General features: G+C 48.2%; 1 long non-coding RNA gene across 1 annotated transcript; it reads right to left on the minus strand.

The window, feature by feature from the left end:
• Window positions 1-224: 224 nt before the first annotated feature.
• Window positions 225-11,706, minus strand: LOC148323940 (uncharacterized). The gene is made up of 4 exons (XR_015846448.1): window positions 11,649-11,706; window positions 9,402-9,545; window positions 567-714; window positions 225-460 (listed from the first exon to the last, which is right to left on the minus strand). It is a non-coding gene; the product is annotated as an uncharacterized LOC148323940 (long non-coding RNA).
• Window positions 11,707-12,834: the final 1,128 nt, after the last annotated feature.

Genomic DNA, 12,834 nt, shown 5'->3' on the forward strand with positions numbered 1-12,834 from the left:
ACGTGAAGTGATTGCGGTCATTGCGCCCGAATCCCTCATCGCGCCTTCTGAGTTTCTGAAAGCCCCCAAAGTGAGGTAAGGTAAGGTAAGGTAAGGTAAGGTAAGGTGACCCCCCCCAGCGCTGTGGATGTCGCCGGAATTAGACATTGGGACAACTCGACACCTTAGTGGGGGCATCTGACGTCCTTGTGTCCGACCCCCCCCCCCCCCCTTCGGACGGGAGGTCCTCGCTTCCCGCTCGGCGGCCATTGTGCGGACGGCGCCGCCATCCTTCACGGCCAGGAATCCGGCAATGACAGGCCGCTCCCTGCGGGGCGATAAACACGCCGCGCTCACTCAGCGCCGGCTGCGCTGACGAGAGCAGAAAAGAGCGCGCCAAAGGATGCACTTATATTCGGAGCTTTTCTTTTTTTTCTTGGAATGTTGCGACTTCATTCATTCTTCAGCTATCTTGACGTGACTGCATGAGAAGTCGAAAGAAAAAAAAAACGTTTCCAAGGACATCATTTGAAAAAGTTCCATTTCCGACAACAAATTCAAAATAAAGACAAATGTGCTGTCGCTACCTTGGGTCCTCTTCGGCCTTCCCGCTATGACGTCATCTAGCGACTGATGACGGAGCCTCGGGAGGTTCGCCATCTTGCTCAAGGACACTTCCATAAGTTCACCAACGTTGGCAAAAGATTATTTTTGCCACTTCATCTTGAAATAATTCTGATATTCACACAGAAGAAAATGGTTTACATTTAGATTTGTGAAAACTTTGAGTTCATATTTTTTATTTTACAAGAAAAAAATTTATGTCGTTTTTATATGAAAAAAAAACTCGGATTAGTTCGGAAAGCTTTTCTCAAGACAAATTGTTGTTTATATCTTTGTGGAAAAAGAGATTTTTTTTCAAAGTCTTTCAGGTCAAAGTTTTTTTTTTTTAAAGAATACCGTCGCGTTTTCGCATTCAAGATAAGACGCGGTGGCGAGCGATCCGATATCCGTCCCAATCCAAAATGGCGCTCCACGTTCCTCGCCGGTTGTGCGGCGGAGCCGACGGCACGTTTGATTCCCAAGAGGGCTGGCACGATTGCTGCAGGCCACGCCCCCTCCCCGGCTTGGATGACATCACTTCCACAATTTCGCGGACGCAAGTGGGCGATGACGCGCACAATTTGGCCGCGGCCTTCAACATCATGCTAGCGTGACACGCCTCACTTCTCGGTTGTGCGTGTGTGTGTGTGTGTGTGTGTGTGTGTGTGTGTGTGTTTACCTCTGGAAGCGGCTCAGGTGAGGCGGATGCGTGTTGTCGCGTTCGCCATATGCGTCGCGTCCTTGTCTCCCGTGCGCGTTCCTAAATCTTTGAACGCGTGTCGTGTTTTACATGCGCAGCAGGACGAAACCGGAGCCGCTTAAAGATCCCTTTAGGAAGACGCAGAAAAAAAACGCTTTGCTCCTCGCACACCAAATCACGGCAAGACAGGCAAAGGTCGACCAGCGAAAAGAAGAGGCCGCCATTGCCAGCGCGGCGTGAGGCGCGGCCTTGTCCGCACATAAACACCTGACACACAAAACCATCGGCGCGAACAACATGAGGGCGGCGGGCGCCTATTTTTAACCGCACCGAGCTTCATTTCTACGTCTCATCTGTCGCTTTTATTTCGGGCGGGCACGCACATGAGGGGTGGGGGGGGGGTGGGGGGGCTTCCTGGCGTCGGCTCTTTGATGCAACGCAAAAGGACAAAATGGCGTTTGCAATTTTGCACTTGGCCATTTTTGCCGCCTTCTTTCTGTCTTCACTTTTCAAAATGGACCAAAGTTCTTTCCGGACCACCGACGTGTTTGCGTTCGGTGATGTCGGCGGGGAAAAGGGCCGCTAATCATAGAACAAGATGAGACGCCGCCGGCAGCGGCAAAACGTATCCGGTCAACTTTTTGGAGTTCTTTCGATTCTCGGCGTTGCGTTTTGCGCCGACGGGGCACAAAGTCAATCATCCGTCTCCGGGGCGAGGTCGCTCTTTGACAAAAGGATCAAGCCGGATCCGACGGCTTTAGCGCGGTGAGCCCTCGCGAGGACGATAAACGTCAGCGGGATATTTACGGCGGCGCGCGTCTGCTAACAACATCAGCCGCTGGACAGACGGCGTTTTCCTCGTCATTTGTTTGGTGCCGAGCCCCCCCCCCCCCCCCCCCAAGTCTGCCGTGTCCATCAACCGCCACTGCGCTCTCCACCGGCGGCACGACTTGAAGGTCAACGCGACACACACCAGCGCGCCGTCTTCATGTTGTTCGTTTTAGTATCGGCTTTAGCTTTTTTTGCGCGCAAGGCTAAAAACACATCATGGTGGCGAGTATTGTGTCATAAAAAGTCTGGAGTTAGCGTTCGGAGGGTCGAGCGTTAGTGAAGGGTTAACGTTAGCGAGCTTTTCAAATTGCTTCTTTCAACTTCTCCAGACGAATCCAACCCACTTGCACCCGCGACGATTTCTTTTTTTCATTCATGAAGCAAAAAGGAGAGCGCCCGTTCGCTAACATCGAGCGTCGAGTTGAGTCGAGTGACAAAAAAAGAAGAAAGCCGAAGCAAAGATGCAAACCGGTCACCCGCTCGTGCCGCCGTCTTCGTGACGTCGCTCTCGGTCGAAGGGGCGCAACTTCCGGAACATTCTTCCCCTTTCGTCTTCCGGATAACGGACGTGCTGTCGCACAAAAATTCATTCGTTTGAAATCAACATTTTTGATGTCACTATTGTGATTGTAAAGTTTTTGTAAATATGAAATGAACTTTCAGTTGACTTTTAGGTTTTTTTTTAAAGTATTTTTTGATTTATTGAATGTGAATTCATTTTCTAGTTCAGTAAATGAAATGATCACACACACAAATACACGCACACGCGATACACCATCATATAGACTGCCACGCACGCGTTGACGCACATGCAGAGTGAAAAGCAGTGACCAGGTCACATCATTCCACAAAAGTGAAAATCAATTTTACACTCAAGCATTCATGTCATGTGCGTGCGTGCGTGCGTGCGTGCGTGTGCGTGTGTGTGCGTGTGTGTGTGCGTGCGTGTGTGTGTGTGCCCTCATAAACCATTTCAGCACAGCTGTGTTCTGCCACTCTATCTGTCCCGGGGATAAGCCTTCTCAAATCTCCCTGCGAGAATCGAGCGGCCTCCAGCCCCGACGCCTCGCAAATGTGCGTGCGTGCGTGCGATGTGGCCGCGCCTAATCCAATCTTCTAATTTAATCCACGCAGCGGGCGGAGCGCCGGAGGTAACCGGGCACCGGTCCAACTCTGAAGATGTTTGCGGGCCGTCCCACATGACAAAAAGTTGAAGAGGCGCCAAAGGGGGCCACTAACTTCATTTGAAATCATTTGATGAGACGCTCGGACGCTTTTAAGGCCAGGGGGGGGGGGAGGAGGCAAAAAAAAAGATGAAAAGTCAAAGTGACAACAAACAAAAACGACGCCGAAAAAGGCTCCAACGGACGGCGGCGACAAAAGAGGCAAAAGGACGAAACGGGTTCGCGTCCATTTACGACATTCAAGGTCGGCCACTTTTCAACAAAAAGTTGCAACTTCAACTTGTTTAGTTGTCACCCAAAAGGGTGCGTTCAGAATTGGAAAACAAACGTTTGCTTGCTAAAAGCGAGCGTCGCGTAAAAGGCAGACGTGCAAACCAAAGTGAGCAGAAACTTCGTCGAGGTCTTCGGGCCTGAGCACCTGTCGCATTCAGCCTGGGAGTAATGAATGCGATCGATGAGCCGGACCACGGAATCTCCGGCGCAAAGCCAGGGGGATCGCAGACACCTGTCAATCAGGCTGAGGAGGGGGGGGGGGCACACTCGGCTACCGACGTCGCAGCTGTAAGACGGCTAAGCTCCGAGCCCGAGCCGTCTTGTGACATTCTCACGGAAACCAGATCCGACTCACAACTCACAACTCACAAAAATGTTTTGTTTTGAAATTTCCACCAAAGACGATCAACGCAAATCTTCCATTTATTCCTTTTTCAGGGACCTAAAACGTGGTGAACATTCTTGAAAAGCCACAAAAAGGCGGCCATTTTGGATTGCTGCAGCCTTTTATTTCCCTTTTTTTTGGAGCAGCGGCGGGACTCCAACCCCGAATGCCAATTTCACCTCCAAATTTCCAACTTGGTCAGCGTAGCTCTCCAAAAAGTGTCAAGCCGTCAACCCGATTTTTTTCTTTTTCTTTCAAGCAGCCATTTTGGAGTGTCCTGAAAAGACAAAGTCCTTCTGGATTCTTCAGCGCAAGCGAGTTTGGCCGTGGTCGTCGTGCGGTGGAGCGGACGGATGCCGGCGTTGGCCCGCATGCCGAGGGTTGCCCATCGCCGTTTTAGAGGGTGACAAGAACAACACCCTTCGGCACCTGCGGTCAAATGCACTTTGGGTTTTATGTTCTGTTATGGTTTTAGGTTTTATGTGCGGCTTTGCCGGGCCCGCCGGAGGCTCAAGTGATCCCGTTACTTCCAAAATGTCATAAATTACCACGACTTCCTGTCATTTCAAAGTCAGCTATTAGCATTTGTTACGCTACAATATGACACCCGCTCGCCATTGGAAACTTTTATTTGGCACAAATATGACAGCAAGACAACATCCGAATTTTTGGCACTTTTCTAAAAAATGGCGTTGAAAAATCTGGAATCGGTCCCGTGACCGCGCTCGTGTTTGGAAGCGCTTCCAACGTTGACGCTATTTGTCAAGCCATCCGTCGCGTGCGTTAACTTGAAGCCAGCAAAGTTTGCTGGCGTGTCATTTTTGTTTTGTCGCGTTGCCAGTCAACGACACGGCGTTGACAAAAAGAGCACTCGAGGCAAGCAAGCGTTTGGTCAAGCCGCCCTTTTCAAAGTTTTCGCCCACCGTTTTTGTGTCTCCAATTTTTGCTGCGCAAATCAAAGCTAAAAATGGTTTTGAAAATGTTTGTTGTTTTGATCAAAAATGAACATGATAGAGGACGCCAGAGGTGACATCGTTAAAATGATTACGATTAACCAAAACACAACATTTTCACAAAAACAATTTTTATTATTTGAACAGTTTTGTGAAGTGGCCTCCGAAAATTGCGTTTTCCTTTTTTTGTTCATTCTCATTTTCTCCAATTGTGGGAAGTGACTTTCTTCATTTAGGCTTTTGATTGGCGGAGCTGAAATGGAGTCAAGTGAATTGCGGCGCTCTAGCGCCCCCTGTTGTCTTGGCATACACTCGCCCCCCCCCCCTCATGTGGAGCAGCACAATTGGACATTTTTGGCCGTGTGATGGTCCATTTGCTTTGCACACACGTGACGTCATTTGCCGAGCAGCGCTCAAACGTGTCGTCGATTCATGACAACTCTTGATTGGCGGCGATGAAATGCGCCTTTTTGGTTGCCAATTCATGATTGCAATTAGCTGCCGGCCGAAATGCTTTGGCGACCATTTGTCTGACAATCGGTCGACAATTTAAAACGTCAGGCAGATGCGGGGAAACGTTTTCTCAAAGGTTGTTTCATATTTGTTTGTCTGGAGGAGGCGGAATTGTTTTGAGTCAAAACAGAACTTAATTGTCTTTTAAGTTGACGACTGGCGTCGCTTCTACTCACATCTTATATTTCATAGTTTTATTTATTTCCTAGGTCTAAACCTCTTTTTTATTAATAGAATGATTTTGAAGGAATTTTAACATTTATAAAGAATATTTTTTATTGTTTTATATATTTCCTAGGTCTAAACCTCTTTTTTATTAATAGAATGATTTTGAAGGAATTTTAACATTTATAAAGAATATTTTTTATTGTTTTATACATTTATATATATAAAGCAAAAATCGAATATAAAGCTTATAAATGTCAAAAGTGTCATTTTGAACAAATTATTATAGTAGTGAATAAAAATAAATAAATAAAAGCCAACAAGTCATATTGTGTCGCGCCAACAAATGAATGCAACGGTTGGCCAAAAATACAGTGGCTGTCATTGTGTGTGGGGGGGGGGGGGGAGCACAGGTGTCTAAATGGGGGGCGGGGGGGCCTTGGCGATCGGCGGGGGGCGTGTCGGCCTTTTTCGGTCCGACAGCGTGAACACATTGACACCAGGGAGGTCTTGGTGTTGCTCTCACATGGATTCAGAGAAAAGACGGGACGTCCCGTGACCGTTTTCGCTTCCGGGGATTTGGCGAGTCATCAAAATTTGCACCCTCCTCCGTGCAGCAGCACCCGTCAAATACATATTGACCCCCGCCCCTACCCAAGTGGTCAGCTGCAGCTGTCCCGATTCCCTCTAATTTTTCTCTGTCAGATTTGCTCCTATAATTAGCAGAAAGGCCTCCGTGACTCGGTTTCAAGTGCCCCCCCCCCCCCTCCTGGGGCATCCGTGAATCCGCCCCGCCTCCCGCATTCCCAGCCGTCCACCACCTGCCGCCTCCTTTTGCAAGACGGTCGGCAGGATCTACGAAGCCCCTAAAGATGAACGAAGAGGGTCGTCGTACCGCAAAGGTCGCCGGCCGGCCGATGGTGGCACAGTTTCCAGAAAGTCATGCGGAATTTGCGGCACGCAGGCTGGGAGGTTTGCGCCCCTCACGCCTTTTTAGTCGGCACCTTACGACAAGGCCTCGAGCGGCAACACGTTTGTATTTTTCTGAAGTGCGACACAAACGTTTGCTGAGGTCGGCGTTCTCCGTTTTTAGTCGCCAAATAACAAAAAAAAAAGACAAATGTCGCGAGCTGCATCCTCACCATTGGGCCTCGCTTTCTTTCCCGCCGCTTCCTTTTCCTCTCTCACGCTGGTTTTGGCACGACCCTCGTTTGGCCGTCACGGCGGATTTGTCCGCTTTAGCGCCTTTTGGGAAGTCGCGACGTGCAGTTACACCTTTGTGCCGGCATATGTTGCTTTTGGGGGAGGGAGGGCGGCGATTATTTAACGTACCGTGACAGAAATGTGACACACTACACCTTCGGTGTTGTTTTTTCAAGGCTGCTTCATGTTTCTGCGCTTTAACGAGCCCGAGGGATCGCAATTTGGGGAAAGGAAAAAAAAAGGCGAGGCGAGCACACTAACGAGACACACCGCCGCTCAAGTTGTGCTTTCCAATGCAGGAGGGTCCCGCCCAGCTGCTGTGCGAAATTGACATGATGAACAGGCACCAGTAGATGGCGCTGCTGTGGCATCGCTTTGGATTTGAAGTTGGAGATCAAGACGTTCATTTTGGCTTGGCACATCGATCGCGAGAGAGAAATGCCAACATCCTGCAAGTCGGGCACGGTCGTCGTCATTTGGAGAAAAGATGACGTAAATAATTGCTGGAATGAATGAAAGCCAAAATCAAAATGGCTGCCAACAAGGTTCTGTGCATCGCTCTCATTTATTTGGACTCATTTAATTTCAAAGTCGCGCTTGGAAATGATTCCACTCGGTTGCATTTTTCCACATCACAAAAATCGGGCATTTCAACAGGGGTGTGTAAACTTTTCATATCCACTGGAGAGAAAAAAGAAAGAAATGACGGAGCCAATATGTTACAGCCAGAAAACACTTTGCATCTCGTCAGGTTTAAGCGACAAATTAGCAAGATTGCTAACGAGGCGGGTGGAGGGCCGACATAAATGGGGAGGGGGTGGGGGGGGTGTCTGCAGTGGTCCGGGGACGTGACACAGCTGTTGCTTTTATTGACCTGTCACTTCTTATACACCGATGACAGTGCACTGAAGAACGGGACGACGGAAAAACGCTTGTAAAATTCTGAATGTTGCCAATAAAAACAACAAATAGAAAAGCGCGAAAAAAAAAATTAATTCACCCACTTGCATTTTTGAGAGAAAACATACCATTCTTTTGAGATTGAAGTTGTCATTTTTCCAGAAATTTCGTGTAGACCGCTCAGATTATTTTTTTCAGAAAAAAAATAATAAAATCAGATTAGCAGGCTAAAGTTGTATTTTATTTTCCATAAAATTGTTTCAGTTTGAGGACAAATTTGTTTTTACAAAAATCCAGAGGCCACTTTTTTTTAAGCTTTCTTTTAGGTAAAAATATCATATAGCTATGAAATTAGGGTTGGTTTTTAAAATGTTTTAAAAAAAAAAAAAGTTTGTCGTTGTCATCCTGCAAACATTTTCAACAAGAAACGAGATTTAGGAGATTTTTAATTCATGTTAATGTTTTCATTCATGTTTCTTGGTACTTTTCCATAAGTAGAAAATATGCATTTGTGTGTGTGTGCGTAACATTAGCCGCGCCGCGCCAAGCCATGAAAGCAGATGTAAGCCAAGCGGCTGAAATGGAGTCTGGCGGAATGTTCCACTTGACTATCCAGAGCACAGCAAGTCAGGATGAAGGCAGCTGTGTGTGTGCGTGTGTGTGTGTGTGCGCTCGTATTATAGCGTTTCATAGGACCTTCTCATGTTGCCACAGTCGAGCAAACATTTGAACTCATAAAAAAGGCGATGTGCTGAGCGACGTTTGTCCGCTACGACGTGTTAAGTGTCGATGTAAGGAAAGCTTGCAGACATTCGGCTGTAAACACGCAAGACGTTGACATGACTTCTCATGTCCGGCGTGTTCGTGCAGCGCAACGCATACGTCGCGTCATGTCATGGATGCGCTTTTTCATTTTGCTCGTCCTGAAGGTCATCACGTGCGATGTCACCGCACGCCACGAAAACAGAATCCGAACGTGTTGCGTTTTCCCATCAAAGACGGACACTTTCCCGCCCAAATTCGGAGCAAACCGGACAACCAATCAATGACCTCAAATAACCGACAAGCCGAGCAAGCCACTAATCCGAGTCACAAAGATTTGTGCTGAGAGTCGCTGTGTGCGTGCGCGTGTCCAAATATGTGTTCCAGACGACCGCCCCCCACCGTTGGAAACATTCGCGTGGGCCTTGCAAGGAAATCGTCTGCGGGCCGAGCAAGGCGACGTTTTTCAAGCGGTGGCAACAAGTTTGCGACTTTTAAACTGAAAAAAAAAAGAATTGGTCGTCGCAGAAGGTTTCGCGTTGCAGCCGGCTGACAAACATTCAAAACTCAACGACCCGTCCGTCACAATTTGGACGTCATAAATCAGACTCGTTTGTTTGTTTTTGTATCGGAACGCTTTTGAGTGGACAAAAGTTTTGGGACGCATGAAATGATTTCATCAGTCCGAGATTGAACTGAAGTTTTTTGCGCCTCGGACGACTTAAAGAGAGAAGTTTAGCCGAACAAAGATGTCACCTTTGACCACATTTCGCAACAATTCGTCTCGAACCGGGAAACTGAAAATTTGCGTGAAAAACGTGAAATTGGCCAGACGGCGGAGCAATTTTACAAAAGTCTTTCAAAGTCTGACGGCGACAACAACATTGATTTCCTGCCATCGTCTTCTGTCGTTGCTCCTTTCAGCCACGAACACTTTTCATTTTTCATACCTTTGAAAACTTTGAAAATGTTGCGCTCGCTTCATTGTTGAGTCGGCGACTTTTCTTTGCCAGTCGGTCACTCAGCACAGCGTCCGTAGCAGGCGGCCATGTCGCGACCTCCGCCAAGGAAGCGCGAGCCGCCATCCGCTATGACTGCACAAAGATAAACAAACAAACAATTTGTGTAAATGTCTTGGTTTCCCTCGCCGGGCGTTTGCCGCCACGGGTCAAAGTGACGAGATGAGTGGAAACGTCATAAATCAGATGGATTTTGAAATCCGATGACAAACCTAATTCCCGTCTGAAAACGAGCGAGACCCCCGAGACCGCCCCCTCCCCCTTCAAAATTACCCCCACCTCGCAGGACTGTCATCGAAGCCGCCCTATAAACATCACAGCTGTCATCTAAGCTCGCCCGGACCGCCATCCGAGCGCTCACATGCTCCTTGTGAGGGACAATTCTGGCCCGGCGAATTCCACTTTGCATTTTGTCACATCAGACTGCTGAGGTGCTGCTAGTGGGGGGGGGGGGTCCTGTGGGGGTCTCGCAGTGTCAAAAAAGCAAAAAAAAAACAAAACAAACTGCTCGTTGTCCGCTTTGACCGTCGGTGGAAGGGCCTTCGGAGGTCCGCAATGACTTCATCCACAAATGCGCTGCTAAGATGGGTCCCGGGTTGGGGGGGCTTCATGAAACGGGAGTGGGGCCTGGGAGGGTCACGACATCGCGCTAAATGTTGTCACGGCGAAAGGTGAGTCGAGGAGCTTTGGAGGCCATTTTCCACTCAACAAACGCTCACGCACGCGCAAGCGCTGACAAGCTAGCAAACGGCGTCTCCGCTCGGCAAATTTGAGCAAGTAACGTTCCGATCGATGACTTTGAAGCACGAAAACACAATGACTGCTTTGGCACTTTACGACTAAAGTCGCACTTTGCTCGGTGTCTTCATTCAAAATGTTGCGGTAACGAGCTAGCCGCTAGCATGTTTAAATGACGAAAACAAAGCTGCTGAGCCGTTGATTATTGCTACGTTATTCAATTCAACTTTCTTTCGGAATGTAAACGTTTTCATCTGTTTGTTGCTTGATAAAGTGATTACGGCGCGGTGGCGTGAACAAGTTTGAACGCTTCTAAAGTGTCACAGTGCGACTTAGCCGTCCTAAATTAAAACCTGTCCTTAGGCGCTAGTAAATTTAACTTGACATTCCGCCGCGCAGCAGGTGGGAGGGATTAGCATGGAGCGCTCGGAGGTTGGGTCGGTGGGGGGGGGGGTCTGGCGCTGGGTTCAAGGGTCGCCGTGCGCTGTCGAAAAGGCCGCACGTATAAATATATACGTCGTATAAATACATACACGAGGTATAGGAACTTGAAAAGACGTTTACCCAGAAAGGGACAACTGCGTGCTCTGAAGACGTCAATCAAGCAACACCTGCTCGCCGTAGCAACAGCAACATTCGCGTTGCATTGTGGGTAGCTTGCGCTCCGCTGGGTTAGCTCCAGTCGCTCAAAGTGAAGCACATGAGGGCCCAACGTGACAACTTTAACTTTAACTTTACGACTTCCATCGTGCCAACGTTCCGCCCTCAGCGGCGAGAATGAAAGTCTGGAAATTTTCTTTGCCGCCATTTTATAGCGCGTTGTTTCGTTCTGTGTCCTTTTGTTGGTCCGTTTGTTGCCTGCTTTGGTGGTCGGTTCGTCAGCAGGTGTGTTACGTTGCTCTGTGGGTTTGTTTCTTTCGTTGGTTTGTTACTTTTTTTGGTCGGCCGCTGGTGCGGTTTGTTGGCTGGCTTGTTATTTCGGTTGGATGTTGTTGAGGATTTGACCTCTAAACTGGTTATTTGGATGTATTGACCACGACAGGAGATCCAGTAAGCGAGCACAGAGTCTTCAGTAGAACTCAACACTTTAATCAGCTTCACTGTGCAGATGTGCATACATGTATGCAAACTGATATATATATATATATATATAGACGTTTAAATGTCGTTTACAATAAACCTACTAGCGTTCCAGCCTATATTACTTGCATTAAAATTTCAAATTTCCCCATTGTGGGACTAATAAAGGACATCTTTATCTTTATCTTTATTAGCAAGTTGCCAACGGCTACCTATTGTACAAGTTAGCTAAACACTGTTGACTATCGAATGCAAACATGAGAATCAAATGATTGCATAAACGCACGCATTATTTTACTGAGGAAAGCAAGAAGAATATGCTATCAATATTAATCCGAATGAATTCGAACAAGTACTCACATCGTCTCGTCACGATGACGACGGCACCGCTCTGAGCTGAACGGCGAACGAAAACGCTAAACAGGAAACGGAAATATGAAGCGACCCTTCAAAATAAGACACGCCTTTCAGAATAAGACAATTAAACGTCACGCATTAAACGAATCGAGTCATTCTTCACCCAATTTGAAGCCAAACCCGAACTTTAAACGTCACATTTTGGCCACACTACATGAAATTAAACAAAGTGGCATCTCCGACTTTTACCTTCAAAACACTTGTTCTGATCACAGGAAGTTTATTTAAGGACCGTGTTGCCAAAGCGCGCAAGACGACCCCCCCCCCCCTCTCTGGCCCCCAATGGCTAAATATTGTGTAATAAGCACACACATGCACGACATAAATCACTTTTATAACGCTTGTCACGTAAAATTGGACTGCAGAGTGTGTCGGCTGCGTTTGAACTGGTGGCCTGTTTCCTGGTTGCCCCCCCCTCACTTCAGCCTTTCTGTGGTGGGGAGGGGGTCATACACACATCCATTCATACATGCACGCTTGTGTGGTGGTGCGTGTCTGAATGTGAGTTTGCATGCGGCAGCTGATCGGGGACACACAAATGCGTCGGCCGAACAATAACGAAGAAACGACTGCTCCTCTTTTCGGAATATTGCCGGGTCAATTTTGGTCACCCGTTGCATGCGTGTGCTGTTTTTACACAACAGCAACCTTGAAACAAGACGAAAGCTTTTCAACTTCTGCAAGCTTAAAGGTCGACAGTTGCCGTTTTGCCCCCCCCCCCCCCCCTTCAAATGCGAAATTGACCCCTTTTGACTTTGTTGGTCGGCGCCAGCGTTCTCATCATTGGCCATCTGAAAGAAGCGAACTTCCCAGAGTGTTTGTGTCGCATGAAAGGGCCGCCTGGCACCCGGGCGCAAGAAGAGAAAAGCCAGGTGATAATGTCGGCAGCCCGGCGTCCGGGCGGGTGGCTGCAAAGCGTCTCGTTAACAAGGGAGCTAAAAGCCAGCGGGTGCGTTAGCGTGTGTCGCCGCCGCGTCTCTTAAGGTGTGAGCTGGCTACCGTTCCTCGCACCCCACAAAGCCAACGCCCCTAAAGACACCAACGCTGAGGCGCTTCATTAGCCAGGTGGGCCGAAACAGTGGCGCAAGTTAGCTACAAGTTTGAAGAATTCCAAAAAAGAAAATGGATT

Source organism: Idiotropiscis lumnitzeri, chromosome 14, assembly GCF_059441095.1.
Source record: "Idiotropiscis lumnitzeri isolate Australia: NSW breed Sydney's pygmy pipehorse chromosome 14, RoL_Ilum_1.0, whole genome shotgun sequence".
NCBI classification, from domain to species: Eukaryota; Metazoa; Chordata; class Actinopteri; order Syngnathiformes; family Syngnathidae; genus Idiotropiscis; species Idiotropiscis lumnitzeri.